The 22,946-nt window shown below is 46.8% G+C and overlaps 1 protein-coding gene across 2 annotated transcripts in view; it reads right to left on the bottom strand.

Moving 5' to 3' along the window:
• BOC (BOC cell adhesion associated, oncogene regulated) overlaps positions 1–16,176 on the bottom strand; it is a 59,884-nt gene extending 43,708 nt beyond the window's left edge. The window contains exon 1 of one of the 2 annotated variants that reach the window (XM_054075560.1): positions 15,760–16,176. The gene's annotated coding sequence lies outside the window, so the exon portion shown is untranslated. Of the gene's footprint in view, positions 1–15,137; positions 15,159–15,759 lie in introns of those variants that run through there. The other variant, XM_054075568.1, reaches the window with a different exon arrangement.
• Between the last annotated feature and the right edge of the window lie 6,770 nt (positions 16,177–22,946).

The following is a 22,946-nucleotide window of genomic DNA, read 5'->3' as shown; positions in this document are numbered from 1 at the left end:
AAAGGACAAGGTGTTTCCCAAGTATCTTGCACATCATAAGGCAAAAGTACTCCCTGCCCCCGATGGGAACAGCTGAAGAAGAAAGAGTTCAGCAGCATCTCAAATCCCACCAGGCACTTCTGCCAGGGCAGGAAACAGCACAGTCATCCTGATCCCCTGTGAGGAACATCTTGATTTTGTTTTTCCAAACAGCAATCACACCGGTTCTGGACCCTCACTGATGAAAAAGCAGAGATTTCTCATCCACTCATTATGTTTTCCAACAAGAACCTTGTAGTGTCATTAGCATTTAGTCACAACAGGAGACTTTGGCTTGAGACATTCAGGTCACCTGGGACATGTAACACAACATAGCCTTGTTTTAGGTCCAGGACTTTGGTGTTTCCTTGCCTGGCAGAAATGGGATGACAAAGGGTTAAACCTAGTACAACTTCCAAAATCACTCTTTGCTTTTTGAAGCAAGAACATCTTTGGCAGGGCCCCCATCTGGGAAATGACATCCCGTCCTCCCTTACTTCCCCCTCTCCTCCCCCTGAACTTAGAACAAAGTACTGCACTGCCCAACATGCTCCTCCACTGGTTTCATCTTCATCCAAACGCTTCTTGCGTTTCAACTCCTGCCAAAAATAAATGTATTTAAAAAAATATTTTAAAAAGCATGTGTGGGGCAGGGGGAGAGGAAATAGAGTGAGTAGAGGGAAGTCATTAAAATTGAATCTTGATTAGCTACCACTGGTGGAGAGGTGATTTACAGTGGGGAGAGGAGATTTTTCTCTTGTGACATGTCATGTTGAAATTGAAACCAGTAGGCCCAGAGGAGACAAGACTTCTCCACACAATCCTCCTAGGATTGAACTTAAATTGCTTAACTTTCCAGTCCACCACATGCCATCCCATTGTCATCAGAAGGGGTAATATCATCTTTGTCAAAAGGAGAAGAGGAAGAAGAAAGAGAAGAGGAAGAAGAAAGAGAAGAGGAAGAAGAAAGAGAAGAGGAAGAAAGAAAATCCTCATCTTTCTCAAAACAGTTTCCTGCCAATCATCACACACATTTTTCACCACTCTCACAGCTGTAGCCTTCCCAGCATTTCCCCACTCTGCACTGAATCTCTCTTGGCAGAAGGTTGGAGGACACAGCACAGCCAGCCTGCCTTTCCTGGCCTTTCCATTCTTGCTACCAAACACAAAGGCTTGGCCATTGCAAAGTCACAGGGAACCCTAAAGGAAACACAGCCTGGAGGAGACAGCTTGTGCATGCTAAACTAGACGGGCCAAATGAAGAGCCCCAGATTGGCTCTGCCTACCAAAAAGACACCCTCCAGCCAAAAAAAAAAATAAAAAAATCAAAAAACACCCAATATTAAAAAATCACATTGGCTAAATAAGTATTTAAAAGCAAAACAAAAAAAAAAAAACCCAGTACAATTTAGAAAGTCTCTGTTAGCTGAACCTAGGCACACACAGAGGATGTTTTTTTGTTCCCTCAGTACAAAAGCCCTTGGTTTTCCCTCCTCCTCATTCCAGCATTTCCCCATAGGGGATGTCAGAGACAGTTCAAGGCCTCCCAGCAGTGCAGACAAAATTGGGTCTTGCTGCCCTGAGGACATATGGCTGGGGGGGCTATGAGAAACAGAGAGATTTGGGGAGCCCTGAAGAGCTGGACAAGCTGAACCTGCTGCCCCTGAAGCATGGACACAGGTCACTCTTCAGCATCCCTGTGAGCTGCAGTAGGACGATGCTTCCCTCTGGGATTTGGCTTTCCAAGGTGTGACTCTGGCTCACAGGCTGCAGGGCTATGCCATTTTGATTCCCCAGGGTTCACTTGTGTCACAGCTGGTGCTCTGCAGCATGTCAAAGAGAAGGAGAGATTAACTCCTTTCTTAAGTATTTCATAATTGATATATTTTTAAACACAGCTGGTCGAAAAATTTTCAGCAAAGTCATAAATAAATAAACACTTTAAGAAAATTTCCTGCGATTTGAAAACTTTCATCTACTGGTCTAGCCTTTATTGGACGGTATTCACTCTCCAGCACACACAAGCTCCACTTGCTTTCGCCTTCTCTCCTATAAGGACCAAATCCATTGAACCATTGATAAAATGTCAAGATTTCACTGCTTGTATTGTTTGAGATTTTAACAAACACTCTCCCGACCAATGCAGCAATCACATTCATTTTTGTCCCACCTGATGACTTTTCATTTTCCTTGTAAACTGTGATACCACCTCCAAGACCCAAAGAGCCAGACACTGGAAACATATCTCTCAATCCTGTCTGCAAAATACTTCTTTTCCTGCTCCTTGGGAGAGAGACAACAGAACACAGCCAACTGGTACTGTGATAGGTTTTCCTCTTTTGCCAGTCATCCTCTGTCTCATCAGCTGCCATGCCTCCATCCTAGTCAGCTTGGGTTAGAAAGCAGTCAGTTTCTACAGTTGTGGACAACATTCAAAATCACCATCTGTCATGACATCCTACATAAAATAAATAAGAAACACAAAACCACCCACCACCTTCTATTAGCAACCTGTTAAGGAAAGCAAACAGTTGCCCACTTCTGAAGAGGTCTGATAGGGGAGGCAGCATTTCTCTTCTAGCCTGTCCCTGCCTGCCAGTGGCAGACAAAGCCCGTTTAGCAGCATCTGTACAAGACTTTAGTATTACGTAAATAGCAAATAACGTCTTGGGGCAAGTTGAGAAAAGAGGCCCCAAGTGTAAGGCTCTGCACATGGAGCAATGGAAGTGCTTACCCGCAAAAGGCTGCCTTTGTACCATACTTCTCATTTTACCAGGATGATTATTTCAATCCTCTTCAATCTTGGAAGAGATGGCTTCGAGCTCCCAGCCTCCTCACCCAAATGCTAACCCGCTCCTCATAGCCCAAAAAAGGAAACAAATTCATGACCAAATAGCTTCCAGTAATTTTTTTTTTCAGGCTATTGTTATGTGACTGCATTTGGAAGTAAGGGAGAAAAACAAATACATGACTGTGGTCAGCATCTGCTCTAGAATCAGGGAAGGAAAAAAAAACCAACTCCAAACCCCAATCCTTGTTTTATATGTTTAGTCATTTTTGGAGAAAACCGTAAGGAGAAGACCAGGAAGAAACAGCAACACCAGCCCCTGGGCCTCGGGGGGTGACAACAGGAGAAGCAGAACAGAAGTGAACCTACTCTCCTTCTACTAATGTATACTGTTCAGTCTAAGAAATTATTAAAAGCCTCAGCAAGAGCCTAAGCCAAGAAGTCTACTTCTTCCTCTGCTGCAAAGGACTAAGATGTTTCCGTGCTGTGAATTGCTTTATCCATTTAGAAAGGTATTTTTAATGCAACAATCACCTTTGCTTGAGAGATGTTAGTTTTAGATGTTAGTTAGATCATTTCACCAAAAAGGTCAGATCGTTCTCTCCAGGGACACACCCAGCAGTGGTCTGGGAGAATATAACAAACCTCTGACAATTGCTCACGTGTCTACCAGGAATAAAATATTTAAAACATTTGGACCTTCCAAAGATCCTTACATTACTGCTCAGTAAAGCAACACAAAGAATATTAAATTCTCTTATTGTACAGAGACTTCTTTAAGACCTCAGTACTAGGTACTCTACAAAACTACAATAAAAAGACATCCCCTGCCTCAGGGACATTTATCTCTAATTGCTTACAGAGACTGTCAACATCTTCTTTGAAAAGCAAAGTCTGCGACTGTCCCATAGCCAAAATACCCCTAGAAAAAACTTTCACTGTTCAGTTAAAAGTCATCTGTAGACCAGCTCAGTCAGTACCTACCTTCCAAATTATGTTAAATACTGCCACTTGCTACAGGCCACGCACACAATCTTAGAAGTGGAAAGGAATAAGGACTCCCCCACACTCCCTGTAGCAACTGGGAAACACAGCTATGTAAGGGAAATACAATCTCAGAATGACCAACAGGGAAATTGACCATTGCTTAATTTGGAAAATAACAAACTCTTTTAAAATGAAAAGCACTCCTCAGTTTTGAGGAAATGCTGTTCCATGATTCTAAATCCAGTTGTGCAGCTGGCACACTCTGCCCTGGGATGGTTAAAGCAAGCTGTTTTCATACAGTCACATCCACAACACACTGCAGGATTTAATAGTCCCTCATGGAAGAGATAAGCTATATAAACATAAACTGTAACAATGGGACAAAAGGCAGCTTCCAGAATTCCCTCTGCAAGCCCAACAGGGAAACAATGATAATTATCCTCTGCTTTTCTTGCCAGCTGAAGTTTGTCTGTTCCCCTTCTTGCTTTGCTGATAACAAACATATGTCAGGACCCGTGCAAGAGGGGAACACATCCATCGCAACCTCTGGAGCTTTGTACCCCAGCAAAGCCTGTGGCGAGCCTCTTCTATAACAGCCACAGACAAACCTCTCCCAGTCTTACCTATCAACTACATAGAAAGTGAATCTTCTTTTGCAGCCCTAAGTAGTTACGGAGACCTTCAGAAAAAAACACAAGGAATCTCTGGCAGACATGATCTCTTGAAGTCCATCCCAGATATGACTTTCTTACAACCTTTTACTTCAGGGTCTTCCTTCCCAATCCTTACCCCAACACCAGCTTTAACCCATATTTCTTCAGCAGAAAGCTCTAGAAGTGCAAGACAGCAGGCTCCCAGACAGAGCTGTCAATCTGTGGCTCATTAACAGCTCACTGAGGCTCTTTTTGGCCTGGTGCCTACATGCCCCTTGCAGACGCTGGGCACCTTCTCACTGCATGCCATGTTCCTCCGGCCCCACTGCACTGCTTCTATGGCTGCCGATAAGAAGACAGGTCAACACAAACCTCTCCTCATTTGCAAAATGCTGTGAGATTGGAAACTATTGGCAGAAACTTGAAAAACATTGCCTTTTGAAGCCCTGAGCACTGGTCCACCAGCTTGGGGGGAAGAAGTGCAGGAGAAACATGGCTCTCTTTTCCGATGACAGTATTTCTCCAGAACAACCTCTGGGGAGGCAGCAGCTCTGCCTGCATCTGCAAGCAGGCCACCCTTGCCCAGGCAAGGGCTCCCCCAAACCCGCTTCAACATGCCAGCGCTCTGCACTTGCCCCGGGTCAGTGAGGGCTGGGAGCACCTCTTCGGCAACAGGCTGGCGCCTGGGGAGACACCCCTAAGTTGTTCCTTATCAGCCTTCCCCAAAACAAGTAAGGACAGGGGCATCCGGGATACGGGCCCAACAAGCCTTTCTCACTCTGGCAAATGTTGTTGGCGGCACAGGGACCTCAGGCAGAGGAGGGGAAATTAAAGACAGAAAATGGGGAGGAAAGGCGGGCACGAAGGCCTGGCAGCAGCCCCTGCATCCTTTGGGAGGCAGCACATATTGCTGGGAACAGGGGCACATCAGTTGCCTCAGCTGTAATCTCATTCTCCCTCCCCACTGCAGGATCTGTGGCCTCCTGGCAAAACTGAGATGCATGTACGTGCCGGGAGAGAGGAAGAGATTATTCTCCCTAAGCACAAGGATGTACAGGTATTACAACCAATTTTTCGACACCTTCTTCATCCCAGCCTAATTCAGCCAGACAGAAACAAAAGGCAGCATCTACTATGTTCATGCCTCCTTGCGGTCTTTCATGCACAAGGAATTACCTGGGACTAACAGAGAAGAAAAAGGCCATAATCATGTCAGCTGTCTGGCATCTCCCACCATTTCCCAAAGCACTGACTGAGCCAGGAAGAAACTGTAAGGGCCCAAACACTTCATCTAAGATCTCTCCTGTAATCAAATTATTTTGCTTGCAGAGGGCAGATCAAACCCACTTGCACAATGGAGGAGTCCTGCTTCAGATAGGCTCCCCTCCCTGCAGAGCAGGGCAAAGAGCCATCAGCCATCTCTTCACCCAGCCACAAGAGCCTTTTGGCAATACAGTGCCATTAAAAAACTATGTTTCAAAGCATTCCTCTATTTAACAAGCCTCCAACTGCAGTTAAGGATCTTATTCAACAATGCAGCAGTGGCATGGCCACAAGCAGCACCCCAGGAGAGTTCGCCCATAGCTTTTTGCAAACCAACAGGTGTGCCAGAAGAAGATGCTTATACAGGCCCCACCTGCCCCCCAAAACAGTGCTGCAAGTCAGACAAGAAAGAAGGGGTGAAGCAACCCTGCACACGTTTCACTGAAGGCAATCCCAACCCCCTCAAGAGATAGCTCGCAGCTACCCCATAAGGCAGGTTTTGATAATGCCCTGCCACTGGTGGCCACACAGTTGCTCCATCCTGGGTCCCATGTGCCTGCAGGAATCAGGTTAGTGTTCGGGTATCCCTGCATGCCCCCAGGCCACATGCTCAATACGCTCTTTGGAACCCTGCTTGCTCCCTCATCCCTCTTTTTCTTACACTGTACTACTGTATAAAGTACCTCGGTGCTGACCCATGGAGAGGCAAGCAATGTCTCCTCTTACACCTGGGCCACAGTGCAAGCCAAGGACTTGGCCTTAGCAGTGTCTGTTACACTTTTATCCTTGGCTTGTGCAGGGAAAGCTAGTGCCTCCTGTGCAGGAGGAGCACAGACCACACCCCACAAAGAAAGAAGTCACATGATATTTATGGAATGAGACTGCTTTAAGATTGCACAGTTCAAGCAACACTTTGATTACACTATGATCTCTGCTCTCCCAACTATCTCTCAAAGCATGATGCTGGCAACTGAAAACTAGCTTGAGAGGAGACAAAGTCATAACTGGCTGCTTTCCTTCCTCTTCATTCACATGCCCTTGTCCTTTCCACATGATGCTCCCCCAGCGCCCCCAGCAGACCTCCTGCTCATTTGCCTTCTGAAGATAGGCAGGGGTTTCAGCTCCAAGAGATGGGATGCCCCCCCAAGGCAAAGCATGCCACGGTGGCAAGATGCTACCACAACATCACCTGCAGCGCCAAGAGTCCCATTTGGGCAACCACTTACTGGAGCACACGAAGCGACATCACTCTTCATTGACTGATGTGAGCTGAGAGCTTAGGAAGATGAGACTGCTATGGGCAAACTCTCAGCTTCAAGGCAGACCATTCTCAGTCAAGACCTAGTGATGCTCAACTTCGACCTCCTCTTCTGAGGAGCAGGGCAAGGCAGAAGACAGCATGGGATTGGGTATCAAGCAACACAGGGTCTGTGCTAAGCTCCAGTCCTGACCTGTTGAGTCACTCCAAGGCACACATGTCCTTTTTTCATGTTCTGCTTTTGCCTCCTGTTCTGTATTTGTGTTGCTGTTTTGAATGGGGATGTAGGAAACTGTCTCCCATTACAAGCTAGAATGTTATCTAACAGTCCCAGCCTTGGTTTAAAACTTGTTGACACAACTGTTAAAAACAAATAATAATTTAGGTTTTGGAGTGTGACGATGGGGGGAAGACGGTGTGGCAGGCCTTTCTCAGGCCTGCATCCGCAGAGCCAATGTTAAGAAACCTCTACTTATCTTCTATGGTGGAGCTATGTAAAAAAAATGGGTTATGCTCACATTTTTGTGGCTGATGAAATTTTAGCTTGTTTGCTTGGTCACTAGTTTGGGAAATTTTGTTAAAGGTGGTTCTTTGAAGTGGCTCAGAGGTTAGAGATGTCCGAAGCTACCCCAGGGGAGACAGATTATAGGTTAGAGTGCAGGTCAGACATCAACAATAAACATAGCTTGCCACTTTGCTCTTCTCTCTCTGTGCTCCTTTTCCCTCCTCCCCAAATCTGCAGTCCAGGCAACCCTGAGAAAAACTGGACAACTGTACATTTAGCAATTATGTTCCAACCTAACTTGCTACATGATGTAAACAGTTAACCCTTGCTCCCACAATAGACAACAGGCCTCATGATGCAATCAGCAGGATCACACAGTTTGCATTGCATATTTGAATACCAGGCAAGGACAGCAAGCTCTGACTCATAGGCTGGTGCCTACCCTGAGATACAGGGCTGGCTTGCCTTGCTGCAGCCACAAAAACCATACTGCTCTTCCCTAACACTTCCTCAAACTGACAACTCAACTCCCTGCCAAAAGGGGAGTAGGGTCAGCAAACACACACGCAGGCTTCAGCAGCTTCAGCTCCATATGTTGGTACTGAGCTCCCTTTCTCGGCATCTGTCATCAAGCTAATGGGCTCTATGGTCACTGAGCATAGCTGACCATGATCCCAAGACCTTCTCCCTTCCTCTCTGCTGGCTGGGCAGCCATCTCTGGCAGGGCCTGGAGCTGGGATGCCAATGCGCTAAACTACTCTCACAACATTCACAGCAGCTTAGACACCCATAGCAGCAAGGTCCTCAAAAGCAACAAGTCCTTGTGCTGCCTTGGACTGTCACTTGACAGCATTATGGAACTGTTCAAGCACAAGGTGGCACGCATCCAGAATCTCTGCTCCTCACCTGCTGGGATGCAAAGCTCTTTCCTCTTCAGGCCAGGCCCAGATATCCCAAGGGCAATGTCAGAGTGATGACACACAAATCCAAAGCAGATGGCATGCCTCTATGAGGAGCCCTCCAGCTCCTCACTGCCCTGTCTCACCCTAAAAGCCTCCAGCTCCAGAGCAGGCTGACAGTTACAAGCCACATACCCTGCTTGGCCAGCTGAGGGGTAAGGAAGACTCGACAGGTACTCAAAAGCTCACAGATGTCAAGCTCTCCTCCTGCCAGGGTCCCACAGCTCTGCTGTGGTCCAGCTGACCGTGCTTCAAGGCTCCAGAAGGAAACTAGTGACAGGGTGCTCTTCACCGGTCAGATCCCATTATGGTTGGATAATTGAGCCATCTTGCTCTCCTTCTGCCCAGATGGCTGTGGCTTAGAAGCTACACTTCAACTGCTTGCAAGTCAAGATGTTCCTGACAGCCATTTTCGAAACAGAGTCCACTTCCATGCAGGAGTAGGTGCTCAGAACTAATTTGGGTAGCTGTTACACTGGTGATCGTGGGACCACCCTACAAACCAGCCAGGTGTGACCTAGTACTTAAAAGTGAGGGGAGAGCTGTCTGGTCTCTCAAAGCACAAGTCTCATTAATTCTCCACCACATCATTAAATTCAACCCAACTGTTTTTGAAAAATCCCACTCAGCATGTTTTTGAAAACATCTCTTGACACTGGGACTTAAACCTACCCCTTCAATCTGACACTGCTTGGGTTTGTTAAACAAGCAGCTTTCTTCTGGGGGGTGAAAAATTAAAATTACATTCCCATCATCATTCAGGGGGCCCAAAGGAATCTCTCACTGACAGCAGCAAGCTCTAAAGAAGCAGGGCCAGCAAGTCCTTTTTACCACCCACGGCCAAAGAACGTGCAAGCAAGCACCACCTTCCCGCCCCAGAGGGGACTGCCATCCAGCATAGGGCTGGAGTGATGAGAACATTCTCCACGTCAGCTACAGCTCAGGGAGCAACTTGGGACAGAAGGCACTATATGAAGTAAATTATTATTCAGCATCCAGAACGCTACTGGCTTCCAAATAATTGTCTATTTGGTGCGTGCATGCACAAGAATCCCTCACTCCATGGTCTCTGCCAGCGTCTTCCCAGCGCTGTGACTCTCCAGGGACAAGGCCCATACTTGTATTCAATCTCAGCTTTGGATCTCAAACACTAAGGTTTCAGATTTTGTTTTAAAAAACATTTTCTCTGGCATCTGGGCTGTTAATGGATTTGATGTTTTCGCTCTCTTGCCTCCTCCCTACCTTTAAAAGCTTGGCACCAAAGGGCTTCTTTGAAGATAAGGCCAAATTTGCAATTTAAGGGGAGGAACTTCATAACGCTAGACGTGAAGGGATAGAGAGGAGGAGGGGGAATTAAAAAAAAAGCCAGTCCAGGAGCCACTTGCCTGTTGAGAGGTACACTGTACGGTACATAGGATTACAATGGCCTCTTTGTACCACCACTGGCTGGAGCCATAAATTCACTGCAGCTGCAGTGCTGCTACCTACGCTAGGCTCCCCAAGGGTCACGCTCAGAGAGGGGCTTCTCTACAGCCGCACATCCAGCCCACCCTGCAAATGAAAAGCATCACGCGGCCCTTACAGAGCCCACATCCACCTAGCACACAGGGGAAGATGTCCCCAGCAGTGACCACAGGACCCTCCCATTGAGCCATGGGAGGCTCTCTGTTGAAACCAATCATGGTCCTTAGGCCAAGAGGGTTTTTTTGAGGTTCAAGCAATCCTCGGGTCTCTCTCAATCTCCAGCAGACCTATCCTCAACACCACAGGGATGGCAGGGAAGTGCCATTTACAGGTTTTGCAGGTGGAGAGCTGAGGCAAAGATCAACCTGCCCCAACCAGCGGGAAAGCTTGCGGTGTAGAGAAAGTACCAAACCCAGGTCTCTTCACATGCCTCACTTCTGCCCTGAAACACTGGCACCACTAGTGCAAGGTGGCTGCTCCACCTAAAAATACCTAGGATAATTCTACAGTGACATTATCAGATGAAGCAGCATTCTGCATACAAATGCTATATTCTAGACCAGCGTACCCACATTTGGACGTTTACTTCTCAAGACTACCACAGTTAGGTTTATACAATCACCAGCTTTCTTAACCACAACAAGCTCTGCACATTGATTCACAAGGCTCTGCTTAACTTGTCCTTTTGTAGTCAGAAGAAAAATAAAAAAGCAACCTCATTATGGTGTTTGAAAGCTGAGGAGACAGTTCTGACAGGGATCTTTACAACCCTTTCCTCTCTACTGTTACAATTTAAAGAACAGCAGAAGGGCTTGATGCACAGTCTTTAGCCGCACAAGCTTGTTCAGACTCGCTGACATTGCAACCAGAGAACACATTCTTGTATTTGGCAGGGTCCCAGGACTGTGGCTTTGCATAGGAGTATGACCTGCTGGCTAATCTTTTTACCAGAGTGGACCTTGTAGAGCCGAAATGGCACTACCACGGTGGGTGAAAGACATACTGCCTACCCCAGGCACAGAAGTTAATGAAAAATGACTGGTTTCCAAAACACTATCTGACTTTCACAGACATATATAGAGACATCACAGCCCAAAACCTCTGTGAACTTAACAACAGTGGGTTTTCATAGGGGCAACTTGCTGTGGTGTGGTTTGGACTTTGACCAGCAAGCCTCAGACCCGCTGCATGGACATAAGGTGCAGTCACAATTCTCATGGCTAAGGGGAGCTCAGGGAACAGTTTGGCCACAGGGCAGCAGCTTCCCCAGAGCAGCTGAGTAGAAAGAAAGGCTAAAGTTTGGCTCTCACCTCTGTGCTGGCACGCTGCCCGCAAGGAGGGTGAAGAAGCTCAAGCACGTCCCACACGCGCCCTGAAGCACATTTCCCTCCATCGATCCCACCAGAGCCAAAATAAATTGGCACTGCCTCTCACTCAAGAGCTCCTACATGCTCGACAACAGCCCCAAGAGCCCTACTCAGGCACCCCGTCTACATAGAGTCAGGTGCTCGGCTAACAACCCCATCAGGCACAGCTGAGCCCCCCATCCCATTTGTCCTGCAGGGAAGAAGAGATGCCACTTTAATAAGAGGAGCATGCAGCATCCTCAGGGCAGGGATCTGTTGTTCCCTGTTTCTGCAGAAAGCCCTGCACTGCCTGGGGCAGCTTTGGGACTGTGCGAGCATCGAGTGGTTTTTTTCCCTGCAATGAATATCTTTCTAAACTCTTCAGCTGACTTCCTTCCACTGCATCCATGCTCTTTTGTATTAGTTTCCTATGGATGCTCACACCATTGGAGCACATGGTCCTGTGCAAAATAGGTTTTAAAAAACTCATGTGCAAGTATGCATACAAAGCAAATTTTGAATACTTCCTACCCTGCAAGCACACCCTCCAGAAAATCAGCCTCAAGCACTGTGTTCAGCCAACAAAGCACCAGAAACAATATCATATGATTCAGGGGCAAGAGGAACTAAACCACATACCAGGAAATCAAAAAAGATGCTTGTGATACCTTTTGCTGAACAATTACCCAAAGAACGCAGAGAAAACTAGAAGATGATATTCACTCCCGTTCTACCTAAGGACCTGCAATTCATTTGGTCATTATGGTCCTTGAATTGTTCTCATGGCCTAGGAACTGGAAGACATAACCTCTTAAACCCAGACTGACCACAGAAGTCCCAAAATATACAGCAGCAGGTTTCTCCCTCGGGATATTTTCAGTCTAACCAGAAACAGGAAGTCTGCAAAGTCTCTGCATGAGAGCGTTTTCCTTGTGGGATATCCCATCACTATCATAGACTTTGCACAGTAGGTAACCGTTTAAACCAAGAGATTTGCAAGTCCTGGTCTATAACACGCCAGCAGTAATATAACAAGTCATCTTTGTACATTAAAGAAGTCCAAGGAAATTGTGCCTCGTACCTCTAAGGCACTTGGTGTCAGGTATTAAAATGACGAACTCACCATGATTTATTGCCAAAGAAACTTTTGTTCACCTGGAGTTACTTTGGCTTACTACAGCTGAAAATTCTTGCTGCCTGAGCAATTAAATGGAGACTAATCAAGCATGAGGTCTCTGAAAACCCACCTGCAGGCTAACCTGGGCTAAAACAACCAACATGGTGCTCACCGCACTCTTCTCTGTCACTGCTCCCCCACCTTGTAAGGCACACAAGGAGAGTCTAAGAGAGACAGCCTGTCTTTGCCTGATAGAGGAGGTGGTTTAGGAGGCACAGAGGGTCCCTGCAGCCCTATGGCAGCCCTGAGGAGGCTCAGCACAGCAGAGTGGGTCTTCCCTGGTGTGGCTGAGCTCTGCTCTGAGAGACAACAGGGTGGGTGCCAGTCAGCTGGCAAGAGTCAACATTGGTGGCAATATCTGCTCCGCCACAGTGCTCACCCAGTCAGCACACGGTTCACCTCTGCTTTCTGCATGGGAAAACTGAGGCTGTGGAGAAAAATCTTTAAGCACACATACAGTGTGTGGATCAGCTCTCGAGGACACAACCAAAACAGCTCAACATCTAAAACCATGTTCCACCTAAAGAGTATCTTTTCTGCCCTGTCACCCACATTCTCTTCCACAGCACAGACAGTAGTAATAGGATGTTTGTCTAGGGTTTTTTGGTTTTTTTTTTTGCTGTGCCTGGTATCAGACTGCTAGGTTTCTGTGCTCCTGAGGACATGATTTATGAAGAGGCTATGATGCATTGGCAGATAGATTTGGTTGTGTTTCAGTCAAGTATGGTCATTCAGTAACAACGACAAGAAACTACAAAAATTCATGTCTGTCCTAACAGATTAGTTTTCTTAACTCAGGAAAGGAAGCTTCCTCTAAACATCACTGGGGAGGATGGGGACAAAGCAGGCTCCTTGCTTCGTGGGCCCCACCTGCAATGCTCCTTGCTCTGCAGGAGGCTCCAGCTGGCTCCCAAAGGGCCAACTCCATGGGCCCTTGTCAGGTGGTAGGAGCTGTACCAAGCATCCTGAAAGCACCGTAGGGGTGCTAGTTTGGTATTGAAGGCTTGGAGGTCTGCTCTTAGTTTTGAGGACAGAGCAGAATCTCAAGAAGTGAGGGGGACGGGCAATGATTCCCCTGTCCTTCAACAGAGCAGAACTTCAACCTGGGAGGTCTCACACACCAACGGCTGCAATCACCAGGCACTGCGTTTCGCTTTGCAATGTTAAGAGCCTCTCATTCTCTTACTTATGGAGAGAATTATGTCAGCACAAGAATGTAGAAAAGTTGTTATTTTCAAGACCATGGAGATTTAGAGCATTCTAAGACTTACATGACACACACATTCACCTGTAATATTTCTTCTTCGCAACAAGCAGAGAAGAGATGTGTGTGGATTCAGCTACTTGTACTGGGATATAACTCTCAGAGAAAGGTTCCACAGGTGTGCACGTGAATGAGATAGAGAGAGAAAATCGAACATGTTTTTCAAATCTGCATAGGACCCCTGAGCACCCTTCAGATGAACTTGCTTCATTTTCCCCAATGGGAACTACACCAGCAGGGAGGACTGCTCTGTATCTCTCTTCAGTCCTCACATCAAACACCTACCAGGACCTTGTCTGAATTGTGCTCGTAGGATGAGTCCCCTTTATTGTATTGTATGTATTATTGTATTGTTAGGGGAGGGCTAAGAAAATTATATGGAACAAAACTCCATTTATTTCTTATCAGAGAATATCATGCACCTAGCAGGGAGCTCACAGATCTCCTTAATTGTCCTATTTACTTCAGAAGACACCAAGATGACTCCTATTACCACAGGAAGTTATTTCACCTTCATTTCTTTAGGTCACTTAAATAAACAGAAAAACTCTTCACTGCAAACCCATGATGTGCTTCTGCCGAAAGCCTTCCCAGAGCCGCAAACCTCAATATCCAACTCATTAAATAAAAGTGTGTGCATGTACGTATGTATTAATAAATATGCAAGAACCCTCCTCTAAATGTATGCACATTGAGGCAGTTAGTTTCAAAAGAAAAGAAAACTAAGATAAAATCCTACTTACAAAACACCCACATTCTTCTAATATTTTCCATAGTAGTTTCTTAGCCCATGGGAAAAGAAACTTTAATGGCAGATTGCAAATGAACATATCAAAAAGACACCACAGTAGCAATGTAGAAATTAAGAGAACTGGGCACCAAGAAAAACAAGCAATTTAAGACATGCCGGGAATTATGTGCGGGCGCACAGTATATGTATGTATTCCTGTTACTCCACTCACATAATGCTGCAGAGAGGTCAAGAGAGTTTCTTTAAAACAAACAAGGACCAAAAAAACCCTTTAATAGACCTGAACTGTCTCTCCCACAATGACAGTGAAATAACACTTGGGGTACCAGAATTATTTTGGGAAGTGCTCAAAGATGCAAGATTTATGTTAAGTGCCTTTTGCCAGCCAGGGTTATTGGTTAAAGTCTATTAGTATTATTCAAAGTAAGCATTACGGTCTTCAGAGCACTTTAAAAAGTCTCATTTGGACACGGCTACAAATCCAGCATCGTCTTTTCTCCTCAGCACATTTTCTATTACAGTCACCCATCCCATGGACCTGCCAAAGTTGCAGTCCAAGCAGCGAGGCACGCATGCACAAATCCTATAGCATCCCACCCACCCAGCAGAAAACGACTTCGTCCCCTGACCCAAACCACTCCTCATCCTTGCACGGGGTTAAAAACTCTATGGTCAAGCAAGAAAAGGACCAAAATTTTACTCACAAGTTACCCACTCCTGCTTTTCTCTGCATCATCATCAGAGGAAAACAAACTGAAAATGCCTTCGCATCTGCTGCAAGCCGTTTGTCTTTCCCTGCAAACTCCCCATCAGCTTTTGACAAGAGTTGGAGTGACGGAGGATGAATCTGGAGTCTATTTTTGCACCAATTTTTCCCTCTCCCTTTTCTTCCCTCTGCATCATCCCCTCCTCGACTAGCGGCAATGTGGTTAGCCAAGCTTTCGGGGAAGATATGGAGGGACGCGGTGCGAGTGCAGTGGGCCCTCCATGAACGCCGCCTGACCGACAACGAGGAAGAGGGAGCTGGGGGGAAGCAGCCCAAGCCCCCCATATCACCTGTCCCAACCATACCAAAGCCCTGAGCTGGAGAGAAGCAACCCAAGGCCCCCCACATCTCACCTGCCCCAACCACCACCAAGCCCAGACTGGATCTCCACTCCTCCCTTGTCACCTCTCTTCCCGCACCCCCCCTACGCCAACTTCCCAAACTCTTTGACACAAAGATTGGTTGCCAGCAGATGGAGAAGGTGGGAGACAACCCTGCTCCCCCATCGACCGCCACGGCCATGGTCCCCAGGGGCCCCCCTCACCTCCCGCTTCACTCACCGCGCTCTCCGGTGGAAGCAGGCGGGCGGGAACACACAAAGATGCCCCAAACGAAGGGAAGCAACAAAGAGGCTTAACTCCAGGAGCTGGGAACTTCCAGGCCGGATCTGCAGGGAATTCAGCACACACACACACACAGAGAGAGAGAGAGCAAGAGAGAGAGAAAGAGAGAGGGAAAAAGGCTGGGTTTTTTTTGTGGGGGGGGAAGGGGAAGATGGGGGTCCCTTGGCTTTGGAAGTGTAGGCTGTGTTTTTCTGCGGGTTCGGGATGGGGATGGGGGCCCCGACGAGCTCAGGCACGGCGGGAGGAGGAGAAGGAGGAGGAGGTGGAGGAGGAGGAGGAGGGAAGAGGCGCCGGGATGCGGGAAGCCAGACCCTCCATACGGGAGACGGCTTTTGGATGACTGAACTCCTAAACAATTCCCTGCTCTGGCTACTCCTGCCCCAGAGCCTCCCTCCTCCCCTCCCCCTGAGGAGGAGGGAAGAAGAGGAGGAGCCAGAGGAGGGAGAAAACGCAAAATAAACTCCGTTTTCCCCGAAAGCCAGGCAGTGGCTGTCTCCTGTCTCCTGTCCCCAGCCCCTGCCACCGTCCCCCCACCGCCCCCCCCCCAGTAACATCCAACCAGCATCATCTGTCCGGTGCCCACCCCCAAAAGAAAGCACCAGCATCTTCAGGGCTGCTCCCTGCTGCCCGCCACGGTCCCCTTGGCAGACGGAAGCGGGAAAGTTGGGATGAAAAGTTTGGCTGGGGCCAAAGGAGGCCACCCCGCCGCCCGTGAGGTACGGGGACAGCCGGGCTGGGGCTCCCAAAGGACACGAGGATGGCGGCGTGGCAGACACCAGGCTCTGCTGAGAAAAGCAGTTGCCCCATCTTGGGCCACGCAGGTCAGGGAGCCCCCTGGGTGACCCCAAGCCATCTCACTTCATCCGGGCTGTGAAACCTGGCAGTGATCGTAGAATCACAAGGTCGGAAAAGACCTCTTGGATCATGGAGTCTATCCATTTCTATCTGCCACTAAACCATGTCCCTGAGCACCTCATCTGCCCGTCTTTTAAATACCTCCAGGGATGGTGACTCAACCCCCTCCCTGGGCAGCCTCTGCCAGGGCCTGGTGACCCCTTCTGTGAAATTTTTTTTCCTGATATCCAGTCTGAACCTCCCCTGGCAGAGCTTGAAGCCATTCCCCCTTGTCCTGCCCCCTGTCACTTGGGAGAAGAGGCCAGCACTCTCCTCTCTACAACCTCCTTTCAGGCAGTTGTAGAGAGCAATAAGGTCTCCCCCTTAGCCTTCTCTTCTCCAGGCTAAACAACCCCAGTTCCCTCTTTGTAAGACTTGTTCTCCAGCCCCTTCACCAGCTTTGTTGCTCTTCTCTGGACATGCCCCAGAGCCTCAACATCCTTCTTGTAGAGAGGGGCCGGAACTGAACACAGGATTCCAGGTGCAGTCTCACCAGTGCCGAGTACAGGGACAGAATACCCTCCCTGGATCTGCTGGCCACGCCGTTTCTGATACAGCTTGCAGCAGACCTCCTGGGAGACCTTCCTTTCTTCCCAGGAGTAACCAAGACCAGGGAGATGCGTAGGAACTGCTCTGCTTGTCACTGATCGAGCTTCATGGGGAATGACACTTTTTCTATACATGTGTCCCTGCACTGCCAGGCACCTGCTGGAAGGACATAGTGACCACAGGCAATCACCACTATCAGTCTGCCCGGCCCATGGTCCTGCCATCCTCCAGGCTCCACTGGTGGCATTGCTGCTGCGTAAGACGAATCAAATCCTGTTACCACTTTGTGCCTCAGTTTCCCCAGTTGTGCAGCTGAAGTTCAAGCATCTGCTTAGATGCCTGAATGGTGTAACCAGTGTTTGTGAGGGGACCTTAGGTGCATTCCCTGACTGGCATCAGCAAAAGGCTCATACTCTCTAGGAGAGGGTTCCTATCCCCTTTGGGCTGCTGCAGGACCTGAAACAGACCATCTGGATTGGGAAGTCAAGATGCTTGAAACAAAAGTGAGGGTGGGGAAGAAGAGAAGAAGGAAGAGAAAATGCTAAGCTTTGCATGCATCCAGGTTCAATAAAATGCACTCAAACGTTTATTTCAGGCTGCTGGTTTCACCCGAAGTCCTGGGGCTAGTATTTGGCTAAAGGAAGACAGTCCCTTCTTGTTGAAGTCAAATAATGTAAGTACGCATGATTTTAGCCAGCTGGTTTCAAGAAAGGTGACTGATTCCTCTTAACCCATCAGGTATGCAGCTTCTCTGGAGTTGACATGGAGAAAATCAAGACAAGGAGGAAAAGACCTTCTGTTCCAATCATCCCACCTGGCAGGTGCTTGCTCTCAGGAAAGGCATCTCCAACACAAATTTTACAGAAAAAGCAATGACACCACTTCCCAGAATTAAACCAGACCAGTTCTTGCTCACTGCCTCCTCACACACCAAAGGATGAATACATGCCCAAAGGATGAATACATGCCCAAAACATGAATTCACCCAGAGATGCAAGGAAATCCTCCTATCTTTCAAAACCCATCAATGAAGAGAGGCTTGAAAAGTCAGGATAAATTTCTCACATCTTTGCCATGCACAGAGCATAGATGATAAACACAGTTTCTAAATCTGAAGTCCTTCGGTTAGAGAAGAAGGAGAAAGAGTTGAAGTTTACCTTCATATCATCATTAGATTTCAGAGTTATTAGCAGCTCTGTAGGACAGGCCTGTGCTCCTGGATTACTCATTTCTTATGCATAAGAACGATTTGAAGGATTTGGGGTTTTTATGTTTGGATTTGGGTTTCTTATTTCCTTGTTTTCTGACAGGGGTAGTGAAAATGTCAAAACTGATTTTTCTTCAGTTTCTTGAGTTCCAAAGGGAATACATACCCATGTCTCTTCAACTTGCATTTGAATGTGTAAGCTGATCACATAAATTAAAACTTACCACCTCTGCAATGTTAACTTTGCCGTCTAATTATCATTTAAAGAACTGTTTCCCAGATTCCAAGTTTTTCTTTGCTCTGCTCAGGTGCTAAATCCATATGGAGACACCTCACTAAGTGGTCTAATTTTTACAAGTGCTGAGACCTCTAGCACCTGCCTCATCTGAAAAACAGTGCTTTCCTAATTTAGGGCAGTCGTAAACTGTCCTAAACTAAAGCAGGAATTGAATTAGCCCTGACTAGTTTTAGGCTTACAGAGGTGGAAAGAAAGAGGCAAAGGAACAGAATTAGAGCTACCTTGTGTAAAGAAGTGCCCTGGGGGCTTGTTTAACGCTAGGGAAAAAAGATTGCAGCCTTGCTGGATTACATTCCCTGTTTATCCCCAGGGAGGAGGAAATGCAAGGCACAGCAGTGCCCTTTGTACTCTGCTCTTCCTACCTGCCTCCGTTGGAAGAAATGCCTTGAGGACAAAGCAGGATGCTGTGTCTTGTGGCCAAGTCCTCTTGGCATCCCCAGACAAGCCAGCAGCAGTCCTGCTTGCAAGCAGTTGCCTTGTTTCTGTGCCGGGGACTCTGGCTTTAGGTTGGCACCTGTTTATTTCAAACTACCCACCAGAACTGACTTCTAGATGCCACCGGCCTGGCTGAAGTTCATAGTAGTGTGAAAGCTGAAAACCTCTCCTTTGGCCCCATTTCCTCAGGTATAAGGAAGCTTTCACTGTGAGCACTGACCAGGCACAAGCTGCATTTTGGGGGTGGGGGGTACACATTCTCCCTGGGAGCTGCCAGAGTCCCCCGATACTCAGTTACCAGCTTGCCTGGACTGGCCCCATCCCTCTCCAATCCCAGGCAAAATTCCCACTGCTACTGCCATTGGATGCAAAGGCTTCTCCTCGGGGCCGCAGAACCTCCAGCTGTTTGATATTGTGCGGAGCAAGGCGGGGGGCATGGAGGGACTCCGCATGAAAGGGCGAGCTCAAAGGAAACCGGACCCTGGCATGTCGGCACGATACTCAGTGGGTAACAGGCTCAGTTAAATTTGCTCATTCAGCCAGCAAAGAGGGAGAGATTTCTCATCCGTCCTGCTATGTTTAATTCATCCACACATGCCTCCCAATTACAGCAGGAGTAATAAACAGAAAGGGATGTTGGGGGCAGGGGGTGGCCATCCAGATCCCAGCCACCAAACCTAAGTGCCCTGAAAAAATGTGGGTTGCACACTGCTGGGGTCTGTCATACTGAAGGAAGCTTATCAGCACCCCAGCTCCAAGTCTTTCCTGAATTTTAGCCCAGGCTCAGGCCTGTTTGTTGTTGTTTTGTTTATTTTTCTGCAGAAATGCATATTGCAGGATACAAGGGCAGAGCAATGCTTTCAGGTGTCCATGCTTGGCGCCTGAGTTGGGCTAAACTCTCAACAAATATCAAGGAGCACCCTTACCTCCATGGAGGTTCCTGGGCTCACTACCAGGTTTTCCTAGCTCTGAATCTTTGCAAAAATGGAAAATTGATGAGATTAATTGGGCAACAGAGCCAAAGACAAGGTGAAGAAAATACTCATTCACAGAGTGAGTTCAAAGCTGTCTGTCCTTATTGTGGGACATTCATGGTGAGTATGGTGAAAGCAAGGATGAGGAGGTGGTGACTAGCTCAGCCCCAGCATCGGTCTGGTCTGAGGGCAGTGGCCATGGTCCAAAGCGACCAGAAAGTCATCCCGTGTGCAACAGAGAGAACAAGAAAAAGGCTTGCGTTAGGAAGGGACATGAATGGGAAGCCCCTGGTTCAAAAGAGTTTCAGCATGAGTTTTTCTTTGTTTACTCTCTTGTAAAGCTATTTGTTACTTCGATAATCCATAGGAAATGGGATCATTTCTCTCTCGGCATGTCAAATTAAATAAACAAATAAAACCTTGTTTGGCTGGTGAGAAGCTTAGAAAGGAAAGTGTATTTGTACAGGGATTCAGGAACTAAGCATCTTTCAGGAGCAGAAGATTAGGAAAGAAATTAGAGAAACAAAGGGGAAGTGATTCAGTCGTCAACACTCGAGAGAGCCAAATTAAAGAGGGGGGGTTGGGGTGGGAGGACAAGAGATAGGGCCTGTCTATATTAGGAAATCTGTGCTGGTATAAACTAAACCAACTTCATGTCAGTTTAGTTTTACCACTAGGGTCCAAGTCAGGGACATAGACTTGATTGTGATGATCTCACCCTGAGATCAGACAGAAATATTGTATGTTCACTGTGATTTATTTTATTTTAGAATGCATACACTACCCCTCATGTCCTAACATGAGCACACACGAGGGGCAACGTATGTACTCTGAAATAAAATAAATCTCAGTGAACCAGTGCTAGCTCTGCCTTCTCTCAGAGAGGAGTTGGCAACAGGATAGTTTTAATAATACAACTCCTATTTCAGAGGTGGTAAAAGGCTATAAAAGAAACATATCCCCACAAAGGTATCATTCTTTTGCACATCGATAGGTATATTGGTATAAAACATATTACATAAGTGTACAGCTGTACCTGTGTTCTATACTAAGTATCTACAGGAGATGTTGTAAAATAACTAGCAATCTGTTTGTAGTCAGTTCATTTATAGGAAGTATTTCAATAGTCAGTGGTCTCCCAGGTCAACAAGATGACCCATTTGTTCCTTGTTTTAAAATGTTCAGGGACTGGCAGTTAGAGAGATCCTCTTGTGTTTGGGGAATGTTCTACAATTTCACTCAACATTTTGGGCAGAGGATATGTTTTTTAAGAAAAGGTCTTGTTAACTGTAAATTATCAAATGCAATGTGTACCTTTGCCTTGAGTAAGGAGCCCTAAATAAATAGCCTTTCCCCCACCCTAGGATCCTGCTTTCCTTTCTCAGAACTTAGCAACAACTCTTCTACAGTTTAAAATTTCTCATGCAGTGAAAGCCAATGCAACCATGTTTGTAATCATGAGCATATACCTCACTGCCAGTGCTGGATGGGGAAGTGCTGAGACTGGATACAAGAGCACCATGAACCTACCATGTGCAGAATGAGGGAGCATGTGCTCTCCTGCCTTTGGGTTCATGAACAAAATGCTTCTCAGAGTAATGATAAGAAATGCTTCCCTGATGGACAGGGCATTAAAACAAGACTATGCATTTTTGCTATGACAAAGTTGCTGTGTGCTACTAAATAGGTGTTGTGTTTTACTCCAGAGAAGATGACATTTCAGCAGCAGCTGAACTTATTTCCTCAAGTGGGAAACGATTTGGAAACTTCAGGATGCATGTGCAGTGGATAGACAGGATAGGATTCTATAAAAAAGCAGTTCACCCATGCGGAGGTGGGAACTTAGGCAGCAGATGCTGAAAATAGGGCTTTCATAGGTAAAATGCAATAGATAGAATAGATAATTTCAAATTAATGTTGTGAATCTCAAATTGCAGCGTATATATGTATATATGCAATATAGATAATGTGTATGCATATGCATTCCATATCATGTGTATGCACACATCTGCAACATCACCGGCTCATGGAAAATCAGTGGGTTTTTTGATATGTGCACATCCTCAGCTAGGAATCATGGTAGGGAGTGTGACATATTTGTGCACTGTCAGGTTAGGTGGCTTTTATTGATCCATTTTCTGGCTTGCCAAGGTTTGTTGGAAAAAACAGTTCATTTCTTCGCTTGTTAGATGAATCACTTTTCTTCTTTGTGGAGACTCTGCATGGAAACCTGGTGCTACAGTAGTCAATGGGAGTCTTATTCTTCACCAGGTTTAGGATTTCACACTTTTTGCTGATTCCCTTAATCTGAAGTGCATTATTGGGGGTTTACAGACATGAACAGTCAAGATAGGAAGGCATCTTAAAGGTGTTCTAGGTTAATGCCGAATGCTGAAAAGTTCCCTTTAGCTGGGGAACAGTCCCTGAGTAATCACATTTATGTGAAATATCTACCGTTAAGTCTATCAACAAGGGAGCTTACATTTTAAGGCACACAGATCTCCCTTTACATCACATTCTTTCTTTGTTGTAGGCCATTTATTCACCTATTACTTACCTCTAATCTCTCCTCCTTCACCACTTTCCCACACACCTGTTCCCTTTCATTCTTTTTCATTGCTTATGGTTTGTTCTTCCCCTGTGCCTTGAAACAGCCCTCAAAGAAGATCTTAACTTCAGCAAGTTAAAAGATTGGGGTTCCCCAGTCTTGTGAGCCCCTGCTAGCCCTGCATCTGTCCCCATGCCCCTCCACCCTGCCCGTCGCCCA

This window comes from Cuculus canorus, chromosome 1, assembly GCF_017976375.1.
Source record: "Cuculus canorus isolate bCucCan1 chromosome 1, bCucCan1.pri, whole genome shotgun sequence".
In the NCBI taxonomy this organism is placed as follows: Eukaryota; Metazoa; Chordata; class Aves; order Cuculiformes; family Cuculidae; genus Cuculus; species Cuculus canorus.
The sequence above is the reverse complement of the archived record's forward strand: the minus strand, read 5'-3'. Positions and strand labels throughout refer to the sequence as shown.